The following is a 25,192-nucleotide window of genomic DNA, read 5'->3' as shown; positions in this document are numbered from 1 at the left end:
CCATTGAACCTCCTTATGCCATTCATGAGCTCTGATGAGTATTCCTCTTCTGAAGAGAATGAGGATGTTACTGAAGAGCAAGCTGGCAAGTTCCTTGGTGCAATCATGAAGCTAAATGCCAAATTATTTGGTATTGAAACTTGGGAAGATGAACCTCCCTTATTCACCAATGAACTAAGTGATCTGGATCAACTGACATTGCCTCAGAAGAGACAGGATCCTGGAAAGTTCATAATACCTTGTACCATAGGCACCATGATCTTTAAGGCTCTGTGTGACCTTGGTTCAGGAATAAACCTCATGGCCCTCTCTATAATAGAGAAGCTGGGAATATATGGGGTGCAAGCTGCTAAAATCTCATTAGAGATGGCAGACAATTCAAGAAAACAGGCTTATGGACAAGTAGAGGACGCGTTAGTAAAGGTTGAAGGCCTTTACATCCCTGCTGATTTCATAGTCCTGGATACTGGAAAGGAAGAGGATGAATCCATCATCCTAGGAAGACCTTTCCTAGCCACAGCAAGAGCTGTGATTGATGTGGACAAAGGAGAATTGATCCTTCAATTAAATAAGGACAACCTTATGTTTACAACTCAAGGATCTCTCTCTGCATCCATGGAGAGAAAGCAGAAAAAGCTTCTCTCAAAGCAGAGTCAACCAAAGCCCCCACAGTCAAACTCTAAGTTTGGTGTTGGGAGGCCACAACCAAACTCTAAGTTTGGTGTCAAACCCCCATATCCAAACTCTAAGTTTGGTGTTGGGAGGTCTCAACAAAGCTCTGTACATCTGTGAGGCTCCATGAGAGCCCACTGTCAAGCTATTGACATTAAAGAAGCGCTTGTTGGGAGGCAACCCAATGTTTATTTATCTAATTTTATTTTTTTTTCATGTTTTCTTAGGTTCATGATCATGTGGAGTCACAAAATAAACGAAAAATTTATAAACAGAATCAAAAACAGCGAAAGAAAAATTACACCCTGGAGGAAGCACCTGTCTGGCGTTCAACGCCAGAACAGAGCATGGTTCTGGCACTGAACGCCTAAAATGGGCAGTATCTGGGCGCTGAACGCCCAAAATGGGCAACATCTGGGCGCTGAACGCCAGAATTGCACCCTGGAGAAGAGCTGGCGCTGAACGCCCAGAACAAGCATGGTTCTGGCATTCAATGCCAGAAATGGGCAACAAATGGGCGTTGAACGCCCAAAATGGGCACCAACCTGGCGCTGAACGCCCAGAGTTGTGTGCAAGGGCATTTTACATGCCTAATTTGGTGCAAGGTTATAAATCCTTGAACACCTCAGGATCTGTGGACCCCACAGGATCATCTCAGGATCTGTGGACCCCACAGGATCCCCACCTACCTCCACTCACTCTCTTCTCTCTTCTCAATCATCCTCTATTCCCAATAAACACTCTTCCTCAAAACCCTTCACCTATTACCTCCATCTCTCTTCCCTATTAACCCTTCACCACTCACATCCACCCACTCTTCCCCATAAACCTACCCAATAAACTCCACCTACCTTCAAAATTCAAATCAATTTTCCACCCAAACCCACCCATATGGCCGAACCTTAACCCCCCCTCCCTTCCCTATATAAAGCCTTCCATTCTTCCTCATTTTCACACAACACAACCCTCTCTTCTCTTCTTGGCCGAAACACACCTCCCCCCTCTTCTCCATCTTTTCTTCTTCTTCTTCATCTAATTCTTTATTTTTTTGCTCGAGGGCGAGCAATATTCTAAGTTTGGTGTGGTAAAAGCATAAGCTTTTTGTTTTTCCATTACCATTGATGGCACCTAAGACCGGAGAATCCTCTAGAAAAGGGAAAAGGAAGACAAAAACTTCCACCTCCGAGTCATGGGAGATGGAAAGATTCATCTCCAAAGCTCATCAAGACCACTTCTATGATGTTGTGGCCAAGAAGAAGGTGATCCCCGAGGTCCCTTTCAAACTCAAAAGAAATGAGTATCCGAAGATCCGACATGAAATTCAAAGAAGAGGTTGGGAAGTTCTAACAAATCCCATCCAACAAGTCGGCATCCTAATGGTTCAAGAGTTCTATGCCAATGCATGGATCACCAAGAACCATGATCAAAGTAAGAACCCGGATCCAAAGAACTATGTTACAATGGTTCGGGGGAAATACTTGGATTTTAGTCCAGAAAATGTGAGGTTGGCGTTTAACTTGCCTATGATGCAAGGAGATGAACGCCCTACATTAGAAGGGTCAACTTTAATCAAAGGTTGGACCAAGTCCTCATGGACATATGTGTGGAAGGAGCTCAATGGAAGATTGACTCCAAAGGCAAGCCGGTTCAACTAAGAAGATTGGACCTCAAGCCTGTGGCTAGAGGATGGTTGGAGTTCATCCAACGCTCCATCATCCCCACTAGCAACCGATCTGAAGTTACTGTGGATCGGGCCATCATGATCCATAGCATCATGATTGGAGAAGAAGTAGAGGTTCATGAAGTCATCTCCCTTGAACTCTACAAAATAGCCGAAAAGCCCTCTCCTGGGGCAAGGCTAGCTTTTCCTCATCTTATATGCCATCTATGTTACTCAGCTGGAGCTTCCATAGAAGGAGACATTCACATTGAGGAAGAGAAGCCCATCACTAAGAAAAATATGGAGCAAGCAAGAGAGCCCATTCATGGAGCTCAAGAGGCGCAGGAAGCTCATCACCATGAGATCCCGGAGATGCCTCATATGCATTTTCCTCCACAAAACTATTGGGAGCAAATCAACACCTCCCTAGGAGAATTAAGTTCCAACATGGGACAACTAAGGGTGGAACATCAAGAGCACTCCATCATCCTTCATAAAATAAGAGAAGATCAAAAAGCAATGAGGGAGGAGCAACAAAGACAAGGAAGAGACATAGAAGAGCTCAAGGACATCATTGGTTCCTCAAGAAGGAAACGCCACCATCACTAAGGTGGACTCATTCCTTGTTCTTACTTTCTCTGTTTTTTGTTTTCTCTATGTTAAGTGCTTATCTATGTTTGTGTCTTCATTACATGATCATTAGTAGTTAGTAACTTTGTCTTAAAGTTATGAATGTCCTATGAATCCATCACCTCTCTTAAATGAAAAATGTTTTAATTCAAAAGAACAAGAAGTACATGAGTTTTGAATTTATCCTTGAACTTAGTTTAATTATATTGATGTGGTGACAATGCTTCTTGTTTTTTGAATGTATGCTTGAACAGTGCATATGTCTTTTGAAGTTGTTGTTTAAGAATGTTAAATATGTTGGCTCTTGAAAGAATGATGACTAGGAAACATGTTATTTGATAATCTGAAAAATCATAAAAATGATTCTTGAAGTAAGAAAAAGCAGCAAAGAACAAAGCTTGCAGAAAAAAAAAGGGCGAAAAAAAATAGAAAGAAAGAGAAAAAGCAAGCAGAAAAAGCCAAAAGCTCTTAAAACCAAGAGGCAAGAGCAAAAAGCCAATAACCCTTAAAACCAAAAGGCAAGGGCAAATAAAAAGGATCCCAAGGCTTTGAGCATCAGTGGATAGGAGGGCCTAAAGGAATAAAATTCTGGCCTAAGCGGCTAAACCAAGCTGTCCCTAACCATGTGCTTGTGGCGTGTAGGTGTCAAGTGAAAACTTGAGACTGAGCGGTTAAAGTCAAGGTCCAAAGCAAAAAAAAGAGTGTGCTTAAGAACCCTGGACACCTCTAATTGGGGACTTTAGCAAAGCTGAGTCACAATCTGAAAAGGTTCACCCAATTATGTGTCTGTGGCATTTATGTATCCGGTGGTAATACTGGAAAACAAAGTGCTTAGGGCCACGGCCAAGACTCATAAAGAAGCTGTGTTCAAGAATCATCATACTGAACTAGGAGAGTCAACAACACTATCTAAACTCTGAGTTCCTATAGATGCCAATCATTCTGAACCTCCATGGATAAAGTGAGATGCCAAAACTATTTAAGAGGCAAAAAGCTACAAGTCCCGCTCATCTGATTGGAGCTATGTTTCATTGATAGTTTGGAATTTATAGTATATTCTCTTCTTTTTATCCTATTTGATTTTCAGTTGCTTGGGGACAAGCAACAATTTAAGTTTGGTGTTGTGATGAGCGGATAATTTATACGCTTTTTGGCATTGTTTTTAGTATGTTTTTAGTAGAATCTAGTTACTTTTAGGGATGTTTTCATTAGTTTTTATGTTAAATTAACATTTCTGGACTTTACTATGAGTTTGTGTGTTTTTCTGTGATTTCAGGTATTTTCTGGCTGAAATTGAGGGACTTGAGCAAAAATCAGATTCAGAGGTTGAAGAAGGACTGCTGATGCTATTGGATTCTGACCTCCCTGCACTCAAAATGGATTTTCTGGAGCTACAAAACTCAAAATGGCGCACTTTCAATTGCATTGGAAATTAGACATCTAGGGCTTTCTAGAAATATATAATAGTCCATACTTTGTCCAAGTTTAGATGACACAAACTGGTGTTCAACGCCAGCTCTCTGCCCAATTCTGGCGTCCAGCGCCAGAAACAAGTTGCAAAGTGGAGTTCAACGCCCAAACTGGCACAAAAGCTGGCGTTCAACTCCAAGAATAACCTCTCCACGTGTAGACTTCAAGCTCAGCCCAAGCACACACCAAGTGGGCCCTGGAAGTGGATTTATGCATCAATTACTTACTTCTGTAAACCCTAGTGACTAGTTTATTATAAATAGAACTTTTTATCATTGTATTCGTAGTCTTGGTTACTCCGGTTCCCCTTGGGGGCCGAGACCAATGAACTCCATTATCACTTATGTATTTTCAACGGTAGAGTTTCTGCACTCCATAGATTAAGGTGTGGAGCTCTGCTGTTCCTCAAAGATTAATGCAAAGTACTACTGTTTTCTATTCAAATCATCTTATTTCACTTCTAAGATATTCATTCGCACTTTAATCTGAATGTGATGAATGTGACAATCATCATTATTCCCTATGAACGCGTGCCTGACAACCACTTCCGTTCTACATTAGATTGAATGAGTATCTCTTAGATCTCTTAATCAGAATCTTCGTGGTATAAGCTAGATTGATGGCGGCATTCATGAGAGTCCGGAAAGTCTAAACCTTGTCCGTGGTATTCCGAGTAGGACTCTGGGATTGAATGACTGTGATGAACTCCAAACTCACGAGTGCTGGGCGTAGTGACAGACGCAAAAGGATAGTAAATTCTATTCCAGTATGATCGAGAACCTCCAAGATGATTAGCCATGCAGTGACAGCGCATCGGACCATTTTCACAGAGAGGAATAGGATGCAACCAATGACAAGGGTGATGCCTCCAGACGATTAGCCGTGCTATGACAGAGCATTTGGACCATTTTCCCGAGAGGATTGAAAGTAGCCATTGGCACCGGTGACATCCTTACACAAAGCCAGCCATAGAAAGGAGTAAGACTGATTGGATGAAGACAGCAGGAAAGCAGAGGTTCAGAGGAATGAATGCATCTCCATACGCTTATCTGAAATTCTCACCAATGATTTACATAAGTATTTCTATCCTTATTTTAGTATTAATTTCGAAAACTCCATAACTATTTTATATCCGCCTGACTGAGATTTACAAGGTGATCATAGCTTGCTTCATACCAACAATCTCCGTGGGATCGACCCTTACTCACGTAAGGTTTATTACTTGGACGACCCAGTGCACTTGTTGGTTAGTTATGCAAAGTTGTGAAGATATATTTAGACCATGGTTCTGTGCATCCGTTTTTGGTGCCATCGCCAGGGAATCAATTTCGAACAATAATTCACAACCTGAGTAACAATTTCGCATACCAGCGTTGCCTTTTCCTTTGTCAGACATCCTGAAAAATAGAATTTACAGGATACAGAATATTAAACAAAGCCGAGGAAAGAAAAGCAAACCGCATATAATCAAACAGACAGAAATAAGAAAACAGAAGGGCATTGAAACAAAATCATAAAGTGAGTATAAAGATGTAAATTCTTGGAATGAAAGAAAAAATAGAATTCAAAAATCAATCAGAAATCACAATCCAAGAATTTATACAATAATGCCTAGAATACTTGATTGTTAAGAAACAAAATTTATCATGCCATAAAAGAATTCAAAAGAGTTAAACTGGAAAAGGAAAAAACTAAGAAGAAAAGTTAGAAAGTTAATTAAATCAAAAGTTAGAAAAGTAGGTAAAAAATTAGTGGCATGACAATTATTGAACTTAACCAAGAGAAGTTCAAAAGTTTAAGAAACAAGCATACTCACATTCATGAATTGTAATGCAATTCATTGATGATGACATATGTAATGCAACATAAGCACACAAAGAAATGAAAGTCATCATCAATGTGTTTGATCACAAAATTGTAAAAATTGGTGTGAAAAAGATTGAGCATGCACTTAATGTAACCCAAAGTTGATTGAAAAATGAAACTTTACCAAACGGTTACAAAAGTGAGACCGCACCAATATTTACAACTGCAAAAGAACCTCAAACAAAGATGAAGAAGATTAGTTCAAATAGAAAATTTATAAAAGTCACTTTCATGGTCAAGGAAAAATTTGAATAGAAAAGGACTAATGAAGAAGAAAATTTTTTTTGACCTAACTTGAAAACTAAAAACACTAAAGAGGTTCAAAATGACTTGGTCAATCAAGGTTCTATTTGACACATAAATCCATCAAATAGTACCTTGATGTCAACAATCACAAATTCAATTAAAGGAAACTAAAAAAAAGATGCCGAACTACTAGCCGGCCAAAGTATGGATTGGAGTTGGCAATAACAAAATGGGACCAAAGTTAAAAAAATGCACCAAATCCAATTCACAAATTGGAACCTAATGTCATAAAAAATTGCAAAAAATTCAGCAGCATCTCGGCAGAAAATTGGACGTTCCCTGACAGAAATAAACAGCAAAATCAACTCATATGAATCCAAGATATTTCAAATAAGCATGAAGAACAATAAATTCGTATGAATCAGGTAGCAATAAGTAAAATTAGCACAACAGCAATATATAGATTAACAAAAGAATATCAACATCATCATCACTTCAACAAAACAATTGAGAATCAGCCATTCTAGACAGCATCAGCAGCAAGAACCAGACCTAAATCCACTAACCAAAATTCTAAAACTACCTAACCACCTAGAATCAACTAACTAATCTAACTCAACTAATAACAGAAAATAAACTAATTAAGCTAATGAAATGAAAGCAGCAATTAATGAAAACTTGGAAAAATAATCAGAAGCAGATAATGGAGATGACGAGAGAATGAAGGAAGAGCTGCCGCTCCAGAGGCGGCAGAAGCGGCGGTCTGTGGTGACGAGAGGCAGGACCGGCGTTGAGCTGAGAACAGGAGTGTGCTCTCAGACAATGCTCGAGGAATCAGGGAATGTAGCGAGCTGAGTAGAGAAGAGAAGAAGGAAGGGTAATGGTGGTGGGTGGTAAGGACGCCGGCGGTGAAGGTGTGGCCGCAACGGGGATAGTGGTAGGGGAGAAGGTGAATGGACGAGCAGAGAGGGAGAGAGAGGGGGAAAAGAAAGGAAGAAAAGGGAAGAGCAGAGGGTGGCCGATGGCGGTTCGGCAGCGGTGACGGAGGCTAGGTTGGAGGCTGGGTGGTGGTTATGGAAGTTTCAGTTTGAGGAAGAGGAAAAGAGAAAGAGACGTTAGAGGAAGACGAAAAAAGGCTACGCGAATGAGCTAGGGCACTCGCGTAAGAGATTATCATATTTGAATCCACGCGTAGGCGTGGCTAACGTGTGAGCGTCGCAGGAGGAAACGGGGCCTCGATGCATATGCGTCGATCATGCGTGGGCGTGAGAGGAGAGAAGAGGGTATGACGCGTACGCGTAGACGACGCGCACGCATGGGTGAAATTTATGCTAAACTCACAAAACCAGCACAGTTCCATCACAACTCTCTGGTTTTTGTACCAGAGGTAGCATTTAGGTACGACGCGTGCGCGTCGGTCACGCCCACGCGTGGAAGGCCAGAAATGCAAATGATGCGTATGGGTCAGGGAGGCGCACGCGTGGGTTGGGTCGCGTGCCTAGCACCCCACCCGCACAATTTCAGCACAACTCTCTGGTTTTTGTACCAGAGAGGAGCAGTAGCAAATTTTTATTATTATTATTATTATTAAAATGCTACCGAAGTAATGCCAAATATTATCAAACGAGTTAAATCACAACTTAAACTAAATAAACCTAACTAAAAAGGAAAATTCAACTTATTACCAATAAAAACAAAAAGGGAAAATGGGAAGGGTTTACCATGGTGGGGTGTCTCTGATGATGCGATTTGAGTGTCGGTCTAGAATTTCTCTCATAGAAATAAGGACTTCGTTGCAAGTATAGTTCTACATCAACAAATAATTCTCACATAAAAAATTTTGGTTCTCACAAAGAACAAAACCCAAATAAGAATTAACCAAAGTATTTAGACTCCGGGTTGTCTCACGAGGAATTGCAATGAAGTGTATGCTTATTGGCTATGAAGGAACAAGGGGGTTTGATTTATAAGGGGTGGAAAATAAATGGCAAGAAATGTAAATCAAGCAAGCAATTAAAGAAAGCAAAATAAAGAAAAGCAATTAATAAAGAGAGACATTCATGGCCAGAATTGAGATCATAGGCCTTCCATCCTAGTCACTAATAACAATAATTAACAAGAATTTATCTTATTACGTCATCCCCAATAATGGAAGAAGATATAGGTTATCTTCCATGAGAGAAAGTCTAACAAGACTAGCTAATCTCAATCCAAATGTCCTAATCAACTCACTAATTGGATTAGCAAGAGATTAGAGTCAATGGAAATGATATTAACTAACAATTCTAGATCACCAACATAGGTTGGGTTTTCATGACTCAAGATTGCCTAATTACTCTTTCCAAGCCAAGAATGCTCAAAGTCTACTCTAAAAACCGACCAAGCATTTTGTCAAACACTTGGCGGGTAATAAAGGAAAGCATGGTAAATATGCGAGAATAATAAAATCTAACAACTACCAATTGCAAGGAGAGTAAATCAACAACTTGATTCATCAATGAAAGGAACATCAACATCAAATTTCATTAAATGTAAACCAAATCCAACATGAGTTCATCATCACAAAAGAGAGCATAAAAGTAAAATTGACAAGAGAACTAAGAAGAATAGAGTAGTAAAAACAAGAAATTATGAAGGAACCAAGATAAAATTGAGTAATTAATTCAAGATCCATGACAATTTATCCTAAACCTAACCTAATTCTAGAGAGAAGAGGGAGCTTCTCTCTCTAGAAAACTAACTAAAGGCTCATGTTGACTAACTAATTGCTCCCCCTTGCTTGGACTTCAATTTTGCATGAAATACACTCAGAAACAAGCTGAATTTGGGTCTGGGCAGCTCAGAAATCGCCCCCAGCATTTTTTCTTTAAGTGGGTCACGTGTTAGTATCGGCGCGTACGCGCCATGTGCACGTGTGCGTCGATTGGCTGTTTCTTCATCCGTGCGTACGCGGCATGTACGCGTGCGCGTCTTTATGCAAAATCACTTCTGCGCGTGCGCGCCTTGTACGCGTGCGCACCCATCGATGTATTCCCAATTCTTGTTTTCTCATGCATTCTCCACTTTGTATGCTTTTCTCCTCATTCCTTACATCAAATACTTGCCTTATGAACCTGAAATCACTCAACAAACACATCAAGGCATCGAATGGAATTAAAGTAAGTTAAAATCACCAATTTAAGGGCCTAAAAAGCATGTTTTTACACTTAAGCACAATTCATGGGAGAATTATAAAACCATGCTATTTCATTGAATAAATGTGAGAAAAGGTGATAAAATCCCCTAAAATAAGCACAAGATAAACCACGAAATTGGGGTTTATCAAATCTCCCCACACTTAAACTAAGCATGTCCTTATGCTAAAATCAAGAAAGAAACAAAGGGGTATCAACATTTATTCAATGCAAACTAACTAAATGCAATCTATCTATATGCAACCTATTACATGAATGCAATGGCTCAGTCAAAATAAATCAATCTCCAAGAATACACATGCAAGCACAAGGGCTATGGCAATAGCAATCAAAGCAAACCACAATTGGATTGAATCATTGAAAGATTTTACAAACTTGCAAAAAAAGATGATCATGGGTGGAAACATGTAATTGAGCGATCGAACCCTCGCCGGATGTGTATCCGCTCTAGGCACTCAGGTGTATGGGGTTGATTCACTCAATTCTCCCCTAATCATGCTTTCCAAGATTTGTTTCTCATCTAACAATCAACAATTACTTTATGCATGCATACAAATATCATGAGGACTTTCCCATGGGTTGTAATGGGGCTAGGGTCATGGTAGGATGCATATGGTCAAGTGAGTTTGAGAATTGGATCTTTGATCAACTTAAACTTTCCACCTAACCTATGACAACATATACAATTCTAAACAATCTAGCTATCCATTCTTCACTTTTCTACACACTCATGTATTCTCTTTTGATCACCATACATATGCATTGATCATTATTGAACTTCACCTTGGGGCGTTTTTGTCCCCTTTTTATTGCAAATTTTTTTTAAATATGTACAAGAGCATCAATACATATGGTTTACACATGATTAATATATGAGTGTGTACCCAATTTCCAAGATTTTTACACAACTACAAAACATGCTTTCATCTCTTACCCAATGTACCCAACTTTCCCAAAATCTAGTGATGAACACTCTCACTAGCCTAAGATAATCAAAGATCCAAACAAGAAATATTTATTATTTTTCACTTAGGCTTGTAATGTGCTACACTTATGAACAAATGGGTTAAGAATAGGCTCAAATTGGCTGACAATGGAAGAAAAAAGGTAGGCTATTTGGATAAGTGAGCTATTTGAACAATGGCCTCAATCATATAAATGCATGTATACACAAAGTAATGGACATAAAGAATCAAACAAATCAAAGATTACAACCATAGGAAGAGAATAATACACAATTAGGCTCAAATCTCACATGCTTGTGTTCTTAGCTCAAAACATGATCCACAAAGTATATAATTCAAGCAAGTTCTAAAAAAAAAAATTTTTTTTTTCAACAATAGGGGTGCAGGTGCCCTATAGATAAAATCCTTGGAAAATATCATGATTTTGACTAAGCTTAATATATACATATGCAAAATAAGAAAATGCAACTAAGAATCCTAAAATGAAATGCAAAAGTGTTGGGATTAGAAACTTGTCACCCAAAAACGCCGAGTGGTCGGACGACCTCCCCACACTTAAAAGTTTGCACCGTCCTCGGTGCACTAAATGAGAAAGGGGGTACGGTGACTTTCCTAGTTGCTACCTTCAGCTGGTAGGTCAACCGGTTGCTGCATGTTCTTCCTTCCACTTCTATTTTTGCTTATGGTGCATCAATCATGAAAAACAAAATAAACACCGTAAGATGAAAACATACAAAAGCTAGGAAGCGTGAATTGTTGGAATAAGGTGAATCACTAGAATTGAGCGAGCGAATTAGTGTGACATTGATGAAAAATAGGTGTGTGGGTTCTAAAATTGCGCACAGTTTAGAACGCACACACGCTAGTATAAAAAGCTATGTCACATTTACACAAAAGAAAGCATACACTTCACTCATTCTAGTGTGCTTGAGATACTTTAAAAGACTTGTAGGTTAGGGCAACCAAACAAGTAGTGAAGAAGCATAAAAGTATTCAAGCAATTAATCAAGCCATTGTGAAATTGGATAGTGCATGGAAATTGATTGATGTGTAGGTAAACTTAGTGAACAAAATGGTATATGAAACTCACACAACAATCAATGACACATATTGAAGTTGTTGCAACACCTAAGTGATATAGAGGTGAAATACATGGATGCTATGGAACTTAGGAAAAAGAAGATAGAAGTGAAAATCAATCACATAGCAAGCATGGTCCACAAAGCTTTACAAAGCTCAAAAATATGTCACTAGGTAAACTTTCGATCCAATTTCACAACTCTACAATCTCAATGCATGAAATGAGTGATGTGAATAAGGGTAAACCATAATCAAGCATCACCTAAAAAAAATCAATGATAATATACAATTGCCTAACAATAGATGATGAATGCATGGTGGCCAAAACATGCAATTCAAAGAGTTAAGATGCATGAAGGCAATGTAACATGTACTTGGTATTCAAAAGCATTAAACACGAAAAGTTCCGAACCAAGTAACCAAATATAAGCTCAACAAAGAATCCAACAATGACAATTAACATCAATGATGTTAAACTAACATCCTATTAGTAATAAGCAGCAGTAAACAGTAAACAAGATTAGTAATCTAACACTTATAATGGAAAACAAAAATTAAACTAACTAACTAACTAAAAGAAATGGTGTTACATGGTGTTTGGTAGTGTCGGATGATGTTTGAAGGGTGGAAATAAAAGAAGAGAAAAGAGAAGAAGGAAAGGAATGGAAAGAAGAGAAGAAAAGAAGATGGTTGAAACAGGACAATCCACGCGTGCGCGTCATGTGCGCGTAAGCATGGATTGATGAAATGGAAGTGACGCATATGCGCGGCTGACGTGTACGCGTGCATGGCAAAGCAGAGAGTCGACGCGTACGCGCAAGGTACGCGTGCGTGTGCACTGGGGCACAAAGTTGGCACACTTCAGGCACAACTCTCGGGTGAATGTATGGAAAGGGTAAAAATTCAATCCATGCGTACGCGTATATGACGCGTGCGCGTGGATGGTCGAAATTGCTTGGGGCACGCGTACACGTGAGTGACGCGTATGCGTGGGTTAGTGCCCTGTTTTTCAAAAATTTTTCTATGTTTTTGCACCAAACCAAGCATTCCAAACCTCCAAACAACTACCAAAACACCACAAAACCTTATTTAACACACTAAACTACCAAACAAGATTAACAAATCAATCAAAACATGAAATTAAACCTATTTTACCAATATGTACAAAAGAGAAAAATGAAAGGATATTACCATGGTGGGGTGTTTCCCACCTAGCACTTTTATTTATTGTCCTTAAGTTGGACTTATGGGGAGTTATCCATCAAGGTGGCTTGTGCTTGAATCCATCCTTGAACATCCACCAACGCTTGGACTTCCATTGTACTTCATCATTCAAAGTTAATAACTCCAAGCTTTGATGGAGTTCTTCACAAACCATAGGCTCCCAAAGTTGATCTTCCTTGTGCGATCCGGGATCCCACACTTTGTTTTCATACCCGTCCTTGAGTTGATCATGGTGATTTTCTCTGGGTGGCAAGAGAGATAAATTCTCATGAAGGCACCAAACTACCCTCCTAGACCTATCCAATTGAGCACTAGTCCAACCTTTGCTCCTTGAAGCTTCAACCATAATGAGCCTAGACTTACAATGCTAACCACTAAACATCCTCCTTTTACGCTTAATTCCGCAAAGCGCCCTAAGTTGGCCATCCATCTCAAGCAAACTAAATTCAAGTGGGATAATAAAGCTAAGAGTTAGAAATTTTACCCACTCAAATGAAGGATTAGATGATAACCTAGGTGGAGGAGTTCCCAACGGCCTTGACAAAGCATGTTTCACTCCCGTCCATCCTCTTCTAGAGGCGTCCACCACTTGGTAAGGTTCTTCGAGCTTTACCTCTTGTCAAGCTTCCTCAAGTTCACATTCATCTTCACCAAGTTCTTCTAACTCTTTCCCATCACTCAAATCATAAATAGGAGGTTGAGTAAAATCTACCTCATCATCAATTCCAAGTATGGTGGGGAAGGATTCCTCAAACTCGAAAGGATCATATGTTGATGCGGAATCATCATAAATAGGAGGGCCTATTGATTGGAACACTTCTTCCAATTCTTTAATCACATTGTGTCTTGGAGGTTGTGCACTCTCCTCCTCAACATTAACTTCAAACTCCATGGAAGAAGGCTCTTCAATTTGTGACTCCTCTGTGTACTCAATATATCCTAAGGTTCCAACCACTACTTCCTTTAGTTCAATCATCTCTACCTTCTCCTCTTGTTGCACTTCTCGCTTTAACTCCTCTTCTTCACCTTGGAGCTTCAAGTCTATTCCCTCACTAAGCTCCTTGGGTGCTTCTCCGCATTCAACAATGGGAGTGCCTTGATTGCATAGGCTTAGGCGGGATGAGACTATGTTGCCAATGGCTTCTACCATGATAGCCATTTTTGCTCTTAACTCCTCAAACTTCTTTTCATCCTCCTCTTGTCGATTTAAGATATGAGATTCAAGATCTCTCAATTCTAGCATGAAGGCTTCATCGGGAGGTGATGGTTGAAGAGAGGGTTCATTGTTTGAGGGAAGGTTATTGTAGTTGGAAGGTGATTCATATTGGTGAAATTCTTGAGGTGGTGTGTATGGACTTTGTGGTTCATGGGAGTATTGGTGTTGGAATGATAGTGGCTCTATATATGGTTCATATGGTGGTTGGTATGGTGGTGTGGGTTGAAATCATATGAAGGTGAATGGTGGCATGAGGCTTGTGAGTATGGTGGAGGGCTATGTTGAGGAGGGGGTTCATATGCATATGATGATTGTGGTTGACAACCACAATGAGGGTCATCACATACATTAGATTGGCATGCATCAAGATTTGAATTGTACCCATAAGGAGCCGGAGGAGGTTGTTGCCAAGAAGGTTGTCCATAAGCTTGGGGCTCCTCCCACCTTTGATCTCCAAATCCTTGATGCACATCCCTATTGAAGCTTCCATTTCCTACAACATAGTTGTAACCAGCTCATAGCCAAAAGGATAAGAATTCATAGTGAAAGAGAAAATAAAAACAAAGACTAATAAGAAACAAAGAGAGCAAAATTCTACACTAGCAAAAATTAACAAACAAACCAAAATTCAAGCTATTCACAATATATACAATAGCCAATAACATAGGACCATTGCAACTCCCCGGCAATGGTGCCATTATGATGATGCAATTTGAGTGTCGGTCTAGAATTTCTCTCATAGAAATAAGGACTTCGTTGCAAGTATAGTTCTACACCAACAAACAATTCTCACATCAAAAATTTTGGTTGTCACAAAGAACAAACCCCAAATAAGAATTAACCGAAGTATTTAGACTCCGGCTCGTCTCACGTGGAATTGCAATGAAGTGTATGCTTATTGGCTATGAAGGAACAAGGGGGTTTGATTTATAAGGGGCGGAAAATAAATGGCAAGAAATGTAAATCAAGCAAGCAATTAAAGAAAGCAAAATAAAGAAAAGCAATTAATAAAGAGAGACATTCATGACCAGAATTGAGATCATAAGCCTTCCATCCTAGTCACTAATAACAATAATTAACAAGAATTTATCTTATTACGTCATTCCCAATGATGGAAGAAGATATAGGTTATCTTCCATGAGAGAAAGTCTAACAAGACTAGCTAATCTCAATCCAAATGTCCTAATCAACTCACTAATTGGATTAGCAAGAGATTAGAGTCAATGGAAATGATATTAACTAACAATTCTAGATCACCAACATAGGTTGGGTTTTCATGACTCAAGATTGCCTAATTACTCTTTCCAAGCCAAGAATGCTCAAAGTCTACTCTAAAAACCGACCAAGCATTTTGTCAAACACTTGGCGGGTAATAAAGGAAAGCATGGTAAATATGCAAGAATAATAAAATCTAACAACTACCAATTGCAAGGAGAGTAAATCAACAACTTGATTCATCAATGAAAGGAACATCAACATCAAATTGCATTAAATGTAAACCAAATCCAGCATGAGTTCATCATCACAAAAGAGAGCATAAAAGTAAAATTGACAAGAGAACTAAGAAGAATAGAGTAGTAAAAACAAGAAATTATGAAGGAACCAAGATAAAATTGAGTAATTAATTCAAGATCCAAGACAATTTATCCTAAAACTAACCTAATTCTAGAGAGAAAAGGGAGCTTCTCTCTCTCGAAAACTAACTAAAGGCTCATGTTGACTAACTAATTGCTCCCCCTTGCTTGGACTTCAATTTTGCATGAAATACACTCAAAAACAAGTTGGATTTGGGCCTAGGCAGCTCAGAAATCGCCCCCAGTGTTTTGCCTTTAAGTGGGTCACATGTTAGTATCGGCGCGTACGCGCCATGTTCGCGTGCGCGTCGATTGGCTGTTTCTTCATCCGCGCATACGTGGCATGTACGCGTGCGCGTCTTTATGCAAAATCACTTCTGCGCGTGTGCGCCTTGTATGCGTGCGCACCCATCGATGCATTTCCAATTCTTGTTTCCTCATGCATTCTCCACTTTGTATGCTTTTCTCCTCATTCCTTCCATCCAATACTTGTCTTATGAACCTGAAATCACTCAACAAACACATCAAGGCATCGAATGGAATTAAAGTGAGTTAAAATCACCAATTTAAGGGCCTAAAAAGTATGTTTTTACACTTAAGCACAATTCAAGGGAGAATTACAAAACCATACTATTTCATTGAATAAATGTGGGAAAAGGTGATAAAATCCCCTAAAATAAGCACAAGATAAACCATGAAATTGGGTTTTATCAGTCTCCCACCTAGCACTTTTAGTTAAAGTCCTTAAGTTGGACATTTAGTGAGCTCCTTGTCATGGTGGCTTGTGCTTGAACTCATCTTGAAACTTCCACCAATGCTTGGACTTCCAATAAGCTCCAAAGTTCAACGTTAATAGCTCCAAGCCTTGATGAGGTTCCACACAAGCTAAGGGCTCACAAAATTGATCCTCATATATTTTCGGATCCCAAATCTGATTTCTATGCCCGTCTTCAAGTTGATCATCATTGTTCCAACCGAGTGGCAAGCAATCTGAGTTCTCTATAAAATATCAAACTCTTCTTCTAGGGAATATGCTTAGGAAGTTGTGAACCTTCTTCCTTAACCCCTTTTTAAAGTCCAATGGTGGATGATTCGATTGTAGCTAGAAAATCTTCAATTATTGAATCCATCTCTTGATCAACCTCCTTAAAGTCTTCAACCATCATATGTGTTGGAGGTTGTACACTCTCCTCAACATCAAATTCAAACTTCTTGGAAGGAGGCTCTATGACTTGAGGTTCCCACGGACTCTCAACATCTCCTAAGTCTTCAACCACTTCTTCCTCTTCAACAATTACGATTTCCTCCAATTGTTCCAATACAAAGTCACATTTCTTACTTTCCACCGAAGTTTCTAATCTCTCCTTCATGCTATGCTCTTCAATTGATTCTCCACATGTGGCCATGGGGGTACTTTGGGTGTCGAAGCATAGGGTATTAAATTATTTACTACCTCGGTCAAGGTAGTCACGAATTCTAGTGTCTTCCTTTGAGTTTCACGTTGCTCATGAAGTAGTAAAGTGAGAGAATTATCTATTGGGGCTTAGGGTGGATAGGAGGGTTCATTGGTTAGGAGAAAGAGTTCATGATAGGAAGGTGGTTCATCTTGATAAGGATATGGAGATGGTGTATATTGAGATAGTGGTTCTTGGGAGTAATTGTGTTGGAATTGGGGAGGTTATATGTATGATTCATATGGCTCATAAGGTGGTTGGTATGGTGGATATTAGTTAGGGTCATATAGAGGTGTTTGATTGTAGGGGGCTATTGAGTATGGTAGTTCAAAACTACGTTGAGGAGGGAGTTCATAGGCATATGGTGGTGGTTGTTGGTAGTCACAAGGAGGTCCACCATATCCATTGTCTTGGTATACATCATGGAATGGCTCTTGCTCATAGTACGCTGGAGGAGGTTGTTGCCAAGATGGTTGATCATAAGCATATGGCTCCTCCCACCTTTGATTGTTCCATCCTTGTTCCATATCCTTATTATAATAAGGCACACATATTCACAATAACTAATAATAAGGCACACATTTGCAATTCCCAGGCAATAGCGGTAAAAACTTGGCGGAGAAAAATTGTCGGTAAAGAATTTCACAAAAATATCGCGTTGCAAGTATGGTTTTAAACCAATAAATTATCCTCGGTCAACGTTTAAATTTTTTGTCACTTAAGCAAACCCAATAAAATTAACCGGAGTATTTAAACCTCAGGTCATCTCTTAAAGGAATTGCAGGGAAGTGTAGTTTATTACTGGCTATGGAAATGTATATTTTTGGGTTTTGAAATAAGGAACAAGAAAATATAAATTGCGAGAAAAATAAATTAACAACTAAGAAAGATCCTAGCAAGGAAAGAGAATCAGAAGTCCTATCCTCATTATCATCGTCAATTGTGATGGTAAATGTAAATTGTCTTCACTTAGTTAACCTCTAACCAATGAAGGAAAGTCAAGTGCATACCGTCAACTTGAGTTCACAAGTCCTAGTCAACTCATAGAGAGAGACTAGATTTAGTGAAGTTCAAGCTAACCTGCAATCTTCAATTACAAATAAACAAGAGACTTTGACAACTCAAGAGTCTCTAATTAATCAATCCAAGTCAAGAACATAAAAATCTATTTTAAAATCAAACCAAACATTTTATCAAATACTTGGAAGGCATAAAATAAAAGCATGGAAAATTAATAAGAGATAGTAAATATAAGACTAATACATGCAAGGAATTAATAACCAACAATTAAGGAAGGAAGCAATAAACATGAAATACCTCAAATTGCATTAAAAAGAAATTGAATATAATAAGAAGAGTTCATAAACTAAATTGGGAAAATAAAGAAATCAACAAGAGAAGATAAACTAAGATACTAGAACAATAAAAGGTAGAAGAAAACTAAATTAAAACAAGATAAAATTCTGAAGCTAAGAAGAAATAAGACTAAAAACCCTAAAACCTAGAGAGAGGAGAGAGCCTCTATCTCTAGAAAACTACATCTAAAACCTAACTAATGTAAATGAATGAAAAATGAATGGTTGATAAATCCTATCTCAACTCTGCAGCCTCTTGTCTTCATTTTCGGGCCTGAAACTAGGCCAAAAAGCAGCTCAAAAATCGCCCCAACGAATTCACTTTATTGAGGCACATGACGCTCATCACGCGTACGCGTCACTGACAACTTTCTTCATCACGCGTACGCATCCGTCACGCGTATGCATCGCCTTGACAAATTTTTTCTTCGCGCGCACGCGTCGAGCACACGTACGCGTCACCTTGAATGTTCCAAATCTTCATTTTCCATGAATTCTCCATCTTCCATGCTTTTCTCTTCACTCGTTTGATCCATTCCTTGCCTCTTAACCCTGAAATCACTAACACGCATATCAAGGCATCGAGTGGAATCAAAGTAAATTAGATTTAACTAATTAAAGGGCTAAAAAGCATGTGTTTAACCATTAAGCACAATTAGGAAAAATTCACGAAACCATACTATTTTTTTAAATAAATGGGAGAAAAGTTAACAAAATCCACCAAATACATTACAAAATAGACCATAAAATTATGGTTTATCACTAGACTCCTCATATCCTTGGGAAGAAAGAGTTTTCCAAATAACCATGTGCATTTTTCTAGTTGTTCCATCAGACTCCAAGATTAACTGTCTTTAGACTATTGCAATGCTATTGCAAATGAATTTAGGGACATGGCTATGTTGCATAGTAAAATTAGCAATAAGAGCTATAGCAGTTTGAGTCAATACAGTCTTACCTGTCATAGAAAGGCTGTTTTGTTTCCAACCTGTAAGTTTATTATTGACCTTGTCCAAAATGTGCTTGTATTTTTTATGATTCCTCTACCATTTATTATAAGAAAGTCATCAGATACCGTAGAATTTATCGGCGGAACGAATCCGATGGCATAAACTTCACCGATAATTATCGGTAGATTTTTTCGTCCACTGCTAATTATCGACGGATATAAACTTTTAATTGGCAAACTTTTGGAGCTTGTTACCGTTGGATTTTTCCCTCAATAAATCCAACGATAATATATTATTTATTATCAATAATTAAATTAATAGTTACCGGCAGATTTAATCGATGGTAAATCCGACGGTAAATTTAAATTTAATTTTTTTAAAAAAATATTTAAAAATTCAATATATAATTTTAAATATTTAAATTTAATAATTTCTAAATTAACAAAATTAAATTTTCTTATAATAATTTGCCTTTAATTTTTAGTTAAAATTTCACAAACAAGTTTAATTACAAAAATTTAACAAAATTAAATCAGAAATCGAAAGAGCAATTATTTACTTAATATTTACAATGAACCAAAGGTAAATGATTCACTTTACATTTAAAAACATAGATTTAAGCATCCAATCTAAGAACATATTGTCAAAATCAATTATACCATATGAACTACAAGTCTACAACAAAGGAAGATAACTCATATATACCAAAAATAATTATATTACATCAACTTTCAAGTCATGTTATGTTTCTATCACTAAGTATTCTATTAGAAAAATTATCATAACTAGCAATCTAAGATTATACATAAAAAAAACTTGAAATATTTATAGCAAAGTGTCAAAAACATCAACAAGACATTACATTATACAACCTAATGATACACAAGAACATGTTCAATGTCTATTGCACCAAACATACAAAATTGTTTTATACATGATTATTACTTCATGAGAGAGTGTGCAAATTATAGCTATTTCATTTTCGTTCTATCTTAGGAAAATCAAAATTAAAATTATAAATGCATATGACTTAAATTAGTGACTTACACTAGAGATACCTTCACATTTCATAATAAGCAAGCATTACTCATTTGAATGTGAAAACAACAATTATCTATACAAATCCTAGGGTCCTTGAAAATTGCATGTGGCAAATAAACAAATTTACAAAAAAAAGTCAATTTTCACAACAAAAAAAATTAGCAAAATCCTATAGCAACGGTCACAATAACTTCCATTACTTTCTAGAAAGTTGAAATAGGTATATTATCAATCTCAAAACCAAGACAATATTGAGTACCAACTTAATTACGATGCAATAGTACCCAAAACTATAATTCCAATAACATAAAACCTAGATAATTGCACAATTCAATATCACATGAAAGAAAAAAAGTAAGTTAAATTTCACGAAATAGCAAACAAAACAATAAAAATTGCAAAATACTCACCTTATGATGAATCAAAATGGCGCAACTGATCCTTATGCACCTTTTACATGGAACCTCCAACCCTACTAACAAGACCAATCCAAATAAAAATTAAGTAACTAATTAAAATTTGGAGTTGAAAATGAAATCAAATTAGGGTTTCTATATTTTTAATTATTAGACTAACCAAACAACAAGTTACAGGTAGACAACAAATCATAAATTTCAGTGTAAACAAATTAACATAATTAAGATACTACTATCAATATTCTTATTAAAACTAATAAAGTCTCCACAAAAAATATAAATATAACAAAATCCAAAGATAAAAATAATTAGATAATTATGAATGAACAGTTCAACCAAGGTCATCACATCCAAGTAAACTAATGATACTAATTTAGAGGGATAAAAATAGGGGGTAAAAAAGTGTAGGGTTAGGGTTAAATAAATGCCAACAATGTCAAAAAAAATAGAAGGAAGGGAAGAAGACATACTTGGATGAAAGAGGAAGGGTAGCATCGCAGCTGATGGAGGCAAGCGGTGGTGGCAGCGAACGACAGAGGTAGAAACTCACATGGGAGAAACAAGCTCCTTCATGGCAAACACAAGCTCCAGATGGATGCTCCTCGACAACGACGATGGCTGGAGTTGTGGGAAGTGGTTGACAATGGCAAAACAACAACTAATGGGGGGGGGGGATGGGGGCTGATGACGAGAGAGAAAGAGAAATGGGGAGTGAAGTGAGGTTGATGATGTTGTAGAAATGGAGGAAAAGGGTTCATAAATTTGAATTTAAGGTCAATTTTACAGGCGGTTTTACCATTGAAAAAATCAGCCAGTAACGCATAACCTGTCACCAAAACGGCGCATTTTATTTAATTATTTCACTGTCGAATTTTTCATCCCTAAATCTGAAGGTAATAATCTCATCGATTTTTTTCTTCCAATTATTACTGGCAAATTTACTATCGGAAAACTAAATCCGACAGTAACTTTTTTACCCGATGAATTTGTAACCAAATTCGCTGGTAAATCTGCCGATATATCCGCCGCTAACCTTCGATGCTAAATCTGACGATATTCAACATTTTTCTTGTAGTACTTCAATAAATAAGTTCCTATATATTTTTCCATATCATTAGTTTCTTGAAAGCCTACCAAATCAGTAATAGCTCTTCTATAGGCACTTTCCACGCCTTTGGAAAAATGAATCTAAGTCTTCCTTGTATTAACAATTTGACCAAATAAAATTCCAAAAGAATCAAGACAGTTTTTTATGAGACGCATTTGACTCGAATCGGTCTTAGCAAAAAGCATTAGATCATTAGCAAACATAAGGTGCAAAATGTTTGGGCCATTTCTTCGAAATGTAAAAGGCCTTCATTGACCCCCACTAACTAGATCATGTATCATGTGGGATAACCTATCTAAATAGAAAACAAAAATGTAAGGTGATAAAGGATCTCCTTGTCTTATGCCACATGAAGGGGGTGAATTTGTTTGTTAGCTCCCCATTTCATAAAACTTGGAAGCTAGGAGTTTTAACACAATACATGCTAATGTCTATGACGGGATAGGAATGAAAAAGTCCCTAAAACGCTGTTCAATTAATTCCCAACTGGGATGATTATATGCCTTTTCAAGATCTATTTTGATGTCATATGTCTTCTCCTTAGCCTCATCTTTTTCATGGAATGGATAATTTCTTATGTCATAATGATATTGTCTTAAATATTTCTCCCTGGCACAAAACTCGATTGATTAAGGGAAATATGGTCTTAAAGAATATACTTGATATGATTAGAAATTATTTTAGTAATGATCTTGTAAGTAACTTTGTACAAGGCAATAGACCAGAATCGAGACATAAATTTTGGACTATCGATATTGGGAATAAGGGCCAGTAAAGTATTGTTCACCTCTTCCACATTGTGGGGTGTTTAACCAAATCATCTTTGCAAATCTCTTCAAAGAATTTCCAACTATACTCCAATTCTCTTTATAGAATCCCACAGGTAGACCATTATCTCCAGTAGTTTTAATAGACCCATAGCAAAACTAACTCTCTCCACCTCTTCCTCTGTTTCTATTAATCCAAGACCTTGTTTTTTCCTCTGACTTAACTCCAGATAAAAGGCTACAGACTAATTAATATGACTTCTATCTAGGGTGCTTAAATGGATTCTTAAAGTAGTCACACACATGAGGCTTGAGCATATCCAATCTCCATGCTCATCTTTAAGTTTATGATTTCAATTTTGACTTCTACTAATGATGGGCTCGGTGTGATAATACCATGTGTTTCTGTCCCTCCACACCATCCAGTTCCCTCTAGATTTCTACAACCAGAAGATTTGTTCTTTATCAAGGATGGACTCTAGATCATTGCTGAGTTTAGCTTCTAACTCTTTCAAAAACTCGCTTCAACCATATTTGTGAGATTGTTGGATCCCATGGAACCTAATGAGAATACTTTTTTCCTTGAATAAATGTCCAAAGGTATTTTTATTCAACTCTTTACTTCTTTCCATAAAGAGGTTAATCGACATATTTAAGGGGAGATGGGAGGGGTAAGTTCTCTTGAAGGAAAGGGTTAAAATTATCATGCTGCATCTACATGAATTCAAAGAGAAAGGGCTTTTTTCGGAATGTGGTTTATGACATTGTATTTGACCAAAATAAGGTGATGATTAGACTTGAAACGAGCTAAAGTTTCCACCACCGCATCTTGTAATCACAAAATAGAGTGGAGGGCCATTTGTCCACCACATATGATCTCCTGAATACCTATACTAAATTGGGTTTAAACTGCAAGCAATACTCCTTGAGAAACTTAGCAAATTTGGTGCTCGCTACCCCTCTGGTATTCTAACAAAAACTAATTATTGGACTAAAAAGACTTGAGAAGGAAGTAAAACACTTTAGGCCCATAACAAAAGCAATCAAGTAAAACAAAACTGGCCCAATTAGGCCATGTTCATGCCCTCTCCCATGGGAATATCCCCATTTTCCCAAGCCATAACAACTTCTGCACATTGGACCATAATCTCATCTAGTGAGGATCTAGAGGGGGTAGGCTCACCAGGGTCAAGAGGTTTTGGTTGTGGGCCATACCTATGATAACATTGGGGTCCCCACGACCATGGTTAGCCCAACATCCTCTTTAGATGGTGAAACATCAGCTTGAGTACAAAAGGGGTGGTTATAAAGAATTAGACTTGGTGGGTTAGCAGGGTCCATCGGACTGGATTTCTATTGGTTTATTTTTTTGCCGTTTTGGTTAATATGTGGAGTTTGAACAATGATATTGTGGGCTGCTTAGGTTGAGATTGAGTTAGGGCTAGTATTTTGCTAGTTTAGGTAAGAATTTTTCACTCCGGCCTTAGCTTTTCTCATCTGGCTCTCATTTCGAAATTCTTTGGACTTTTATGGAGGTATATTCCTTGTGGCTCTCATCTCGTACTTGAAATTTCCCCCACTACCTCCACGACGCCCTTGTTTTTGTCTTCCTTATTTTGTCCCCTACTATTGTCCTTACCTGTAGGATACTTCCTTGTCGTTTTTGTTTTTGGACCACCATCCACTCTCCAAACTTGTGAGAGTCTGAAATTACCTCCATCCCCTTATCTGTTGCCCTACTCGTTCCCTGCACATGTTGTTGTTGCTGCTCAACCACTATTGGAGCTATCTCTACATGGCAAAGGTTCAAAGTACTACCACTATTCTTCTGTCTTCCATCCGACTTAGACATACATCCATAAAAAATATGACCAAACTTTCCACAAGAAAAATAAATCATGTGCAACCCCTCATACTCAATATGATAGGTTTGTCCATTAACCAGCTATTCAGCATCCAGAGGCTTGTCCATGTCTATTTTCATGCATAAACGTACAAAATTATCTTTAGATTGATTTATAATATTCATATCTACTTTCAAGGTCTTACCTATTTCATATCCCACCATACCCAGAAAGTGCTCTTCATAGTATTCTATGGATAAGTCCCACAAACGTACCCAAGCAACAATCTTATTTATTTTGTCACCGAAGGAGTGGAAGTCAGGAATCTATCTTCTAGTGATGAGGTAATGGTCGAAGAGCAGACATGGAAGTCAGGAATCCATCTTCTAGGAATCCATCTTCATTGCTTGACTCTTCTGACTCTACCCTTTGTTCAACATTTACTTGCAAGAGGAGGTCT

The 25,192-nt window shown here is 37.9% G+C and overlaps 1 pseudogene; it reads right to left on the bottom strand.

Annotated features, from left to right (window-relative positions):
* Positions 1 to 24,740, bottom strand: part of LOC148549013 (uncharacterized) — a 31,099-nt pseudogene extending 6,359 nt beyond the window's left edge.
* Positions 24,741 to 25,192: the final 452 nt, after the last annotated feature.

This window comes from Arachis ipaensis, chromosome B8 (assembly GCF_059453495.1).
Source record: "Arachis ipaensis isolate K30076 ecotype BB chromosome B8, ASM5945349v1, whole genome shotgun sequence".
In the NCBI taxonomy this organism is placed as follows: Eukaryota; Viridiplantae; Streptophyta; class Magnoliopsida; order Fabales; family Fabaceae; genus Arachis; species Arachis ipaensis.
Note: the sequence above shows the minus strand (reverse complement) of the source record. Positions and strands in the feature narration are given on the sequence as shown.